This window comes from Scophthalmus maximus, chromosome 17 (assembly GCF_022379125.1).
Source record: "Scophthalmus maximus strain ysfricsl-2021 chromosome 17, ASM2237912v1, whole genome shotgun sequence".
Taxonomy (NCBI): Eukaryota; Metazoa; Chordata; class Actinopteri; order Pleuronectiformes; family Scophthalmidae; genus Scophthalmus; species Scophthalmus maximus.
In genome coordinates this window covers 19,603,352-19,608,454 of record NC_061531.1, presented here as the reverse complement: position 1 = coordinate 19,608,454, position 5,103 = coordinate 19,603,352, and positions in this window count along the sequence as shown.

The following is a 5,103-nucleotide window of genomic DNA, read 5'->3' as shown; positions in this document are numbered from 1 at the left end:
GTCCGCTGACCACTTCCTGCCGTACGGTGACTGCTGCTGACGTAACGTTAAAGGCGCAGTTCGAGTTCAACAAAAGATGCATCGAGAGAATTAGAAAGTTGACAACAATTATAATAACACATTTTTCAGCATAATAATAATGACAAAGGTCCATTTCATTAAATTACGTTATCATTATCATATTATTTGAATCTATTCTAACAAATACAATTTTTCATGTTAAGAGTCACGCTGATTTTTCAAACAACTTTTTCATATTTTTGCATCAAAACACTGAGGGATTTGAAATAAAACGTTTGATTTGATTCGATTTGATTTTCAAATTTTATTCATCTCGAACCGTCAACAACAAAAAAACAAAAATCAGATAAAAATACAAAGATAAAACACAAACATATAAATCACTCAGACTCCACCAAAGAACAAAACAAGGATGCGTTTGAGAAGGAGTAGGCAGGAGTATAGTGCTTATATAGTCCTGCCCCAACTTTATGATATATCGTATTATTACAGAAAAAAACAAATATATGTATAAATATGGCATGTTTGTATACTGAATACAAAAATGCACAACATAAAACAATACAATATGGAACTGCAGGCCATAAAACAACATACTGTACAACAATGCATTGTAACTAAATTGCAAAAAGAGAATATTCAGGTTTCCTTCTTTCTGTATTGGCCAAATATTGTTTTCTTGTGTCTACTTTTGAACTGTATAATATTATGGCTTTGTTTGATTTCATTGTTTGGTCCATTCCACAAGGTCACCCCACAAACTGAAATATACATTCAGTAATAGAGTCAATAGGGTTGGTTGCGTTTGATAGCAGTTGTATCAAACATACTGTGCGCGTTGAGCTTCAGTCTGGTTAATGATATTTTTTCTGTAGCTCTTGGCCTTCAAGCAATTCATGTTTACAGTTAAAACTGAATCCGTAAACATTAAAATGCATTCAAGTGATGCGTTGCACGAACTTCTTTGGTCATCGAATCAGTGGAAAATGCACAAAGAGGAATTTTACTGACAGTAAACAGGCCGATTGGCATCAAGACTCAATCAGAATTAAAATCGAGAACAACATTTTTGTTTGTTGTTTCAGTCAAAGATTAAAGATTTACCAGAAAGGAGTATTTAAACAAAGTTTTCAGGCAGGTGGAAAAATAATCTTGAATTGGTTTTTTTAATAAGCAAAAACAAACAAAACAAAAAACCCTCAGTTTGTCTTGTGCACATAGTGCTCACTTTTTATTTTCAGTTCAACTTGTAAGTGATTACTCACCATGACCACTAGATGGCGGAAATACACATGTTTTGCACAAGGCAAATGGAGGTAGAGGCAGCGACAGATGGAGAGAGACACAGATCAATGAACTTGACACATTTTCAACTCTTTCACTGATCTGCAGACAGAGTTTACCTGTTCGTGTGTGAGTTGCTGACCTGGTTCGATTAAAACATGTTCTGCTGGACTGTGCAGGGCGTCATGGTTCTGCCATGACCTCTTCAAGGACTTCAGTCATATCGGTTGTGGACTCTTTGAAATGCTTTGTTTAGACCTGCTTGGATTTGTATTTCAGTTGTTTGAACCTTAGGGCAGAAAGCGATTTTTAATCCAATACACTTGTTGTAAAATTCTGCGAATATTTCGGTCCATTGTCTCCGCCTCCCTCTTTAGTCTCTGTGCTTCCGCAACTTCTTGTCAGTTTGGGTTCTGTTCAGCTCCTTGTTTTCCTTTGACTTCCTGCTTGTACCTTTCCCCTTTACGGAGTTTGGATCTGCAATTTCTCTGTCGGCCTAACAAGACTGTAACCCTCTTAACTTATATTTTCTCTGCCTTCCTTGCTTGGCCTATATTCGGGTCCCGCCGGTGATTGAATGCAACACATCCTCGAGAGAAGTCCTTCTTGAGTGCAGTATTTGAAATGCATTAGATGCACTGCATCCTCTCGTTTCCTTCCCATCTACTTATGTTACACAACACAGAAAGATACATAATTCAAGCTGCATTAACTATCATTTGCCTTTGGAACACTATACAGATAATTATCATGCATATACCTTATTCACATACGGACTCACAGTATTGTCCGCAGAGCTTCAGAAGTGTAAATCAGCCACTGTGTTTGTGATTCTGAGCTTCCCACTTGAGCTCGATGGGGACGAACACACTGATCTCCTCCGCTGACACTGGTCAGGCCTCCGCTGTGTTTTTCTAAACTTATCCGCGGCTTCAATTAAATGTAATTGATGCACTGCAAAGGTCAGGAAATCTGATTAACACGCGGAGGTGTCCGCCTTCGTGACGGAGGTCGACTGCACATGGAACGAAACCTTTCGGTGTTCGTTGTGTCGTGCTTTCCGCGGATCGCCCGCCGGGCGGATGACGGGCCCACCTTTGCACATCCGGTCTTTCAATTAATTCACCATGTCTCTTGAGCAACGAGACATTTCTTTATAAAATCCCAACTGTTACTTTATTCTCTGCGAGATATTCTGGCCTTTTCCTGCGTTGCATCATCACCTGGGAGCTGCACTGTGAGTCATACCGAGCGGCCCACCGTCGTCCTTCAGGGAGTTCTGCAGCAGATGGTCAATACTTTCTGCATGACGCATATTCATTATGTATCTTAATGGGAATATGACTGTGACTGATCATTTATATTAACTGAATGTTGGCTACGTCCTCTGGTGTACCTTCACTTATTATTATTTGTGGGGTTATTTCCACTTTGTGAGAAGCCATGTTCACAGCTGCTATGGATGCGACGTCATGGATCCACCACTTTGTTTCAGACTGAAATAACTCAACAACTGTCAGATGGATAGCTTTGTACTTTGGCCTAGACATTTAAGGTCCCCAGAGGATGCATCCTATCGATCTGGTGATCCTCTGACTTTTCCTCAAGCGGACACGGGGTTCAGTAAAATGTCTCATTAGACTGACGGATATCAAATGTACATATTCTAGTTCCCCCACAGGATGACTTGTAATGACTTGTAATAACTAAAATGGTGAACATTGGTAAACCTGCAACTTCAAACTAACTAACAGAAAACATCTTTGGGAAAAATGTATTAGTTTGGTCTATGTCCTATCATAAAGGAGGCGGAGTTTATGACCCATACAGCGGCCAGCCACCAGGGGGCGATCCAAATGATTGGGCTTCAATTTTGGGGATCTGTCATATCGTCCATCTTACTCAATCTGTTTAATCCTGTCAAAGAATGTCATATAATAATGGCACGATGCTTTTTTACGAAGAGTTGTGTTCGTTGAAATGAGTTTTTATTGATTGCCTCCCTATGCAACTGAAGACACGACGAAAGCCAAACGTTTCATTGAAATAGCTTTAATTAAGTCATACTTCAACACATTTTAAGACAGTTTTGTAATTGTGGCACAACATATTAAAACTGCAGCAGCAACTATCTGAAAACAACAGCAACAATGCAGAGTCTGTGATTTTACAAAAGTCTACGGCAGTTGACCACAAGCAGAAGTCTCCCCTGATGTGTTCAGTTGATCCCAGAAGATGTGTTGGTGAAAATGGATGTACATACAACGTGTTTTACAGATTCTTCTCTGTTGCAGACGCTTCGACAACCATCAGGAAACTGTTCCTGCTCTCGAATCGACGGCGACGCTCCGGATAAAGAGAAGGCTGCGTTTTCTAATATAAAAAGTAATGAAGACTCTCGCTCAGTGAATCTAATTATCAGGGATATCATTTCTCAGCTCTTCATGCATCCTGATTGCACTATGGAAAAGGGTTATTACGCCCATTTTAAATTGCGCTGAGTGCCACAGACTACTCAGAGGATGGGATATTTAACATTTATAAGCATCGTGTGTGTCCTCCAGAGCTGGTGACAGTGTTTGCACTCGGCTTCCATAGCTGCCTCCTGCCAAAATAAGTGAATAATAGGCAATTAGTGTTAACTTGAGTCTGGTCCATGTTGCACGTGGGTGAGAGCCCGTGGGCAGAGAATCGCACTGAGTCATGGCGACGCCGCCAGCAGCTGACTCTCACCCCTCCACGTGCAGTGAGCACAGGTGGGAATCACTGCGGGGCGCTGGGGATCACACAGGCGGCTCGGACCAGCAACATTTATAGCTGAACACAAAAGCACAAACCGTCGACTGTATATGAAGAGGCGCAAACCCTGCCCAGCGCCGCTCGTCCTGAACAAATCTCCGCTCCCACCGCCCGGCGAGCCCCGGGGGCCTGGCAAATAAACGAACAAATCCCTTTTTAATGTGCCTTTAATGACGCCTCTGTGCTCCTCGGTGGATCTTTGCGGAAGGGTGTGCGTGGGCTGAAGACGGGCCGAGAGCAGCAGCAGCACAGAATGCTGCAGAGCTGTGCCTCCACGCCCAGACGGATATCAGTGTAGCGGCTGCTCACCAATGAACAACGGCAAGGTTGAGTTGCCACATCTGAAGTCGCCACATCTTCCCCCCCGTCAAGTTCTGCACTGCAGCCAAAAGTTAGGGTGGAGGCCCAGTTAACGGTACGTCCGATGATTCTTCCATCATCGGCCCATGTAGTTATGAATCTACTGAGCCCTCTGACAGGGAATGTCGGTCTGTTGCTTTGACTCAAGTGATGCACCTCCAACTCCTTCATCAGCCAAAGGCGAAGGGCGGAGCCTCAGCAGACTGCAGGTCTGGAGCCATCGACCACGAGGTGAAGACAAACACGGCCAACATCCCGCACAACACGTCCAAGACGAAGACGAAGACGAAGAAGACGAAGAAGATAAGAAGAGAAAGAAGATAAGAAGACGAAGACGAAGACGAAGAAGACGAAGAAGACGAAGAAGATAAGAAGACGAAGACGAAGAAGATAAGAAGACGAAGACGAAGAAGACGAAGAAGATAAGAAGACGAAGAAGACGAAGACGATAAGAAGACGAAGAAGATAAGAAGACGAAGACGAAGAAGACGAAGAAGATAAGAAGACGAAGACGAAGAAGACGAAGAAGATAAGAAGACGAAGAAGATAAGAAGACGAAGAAGATAAGAAGACGAAGAAGATAAGAAGACAAAGACGAAGAAGATAAGAAGACGAAGAAGATAAGAAGACGAAGACGAA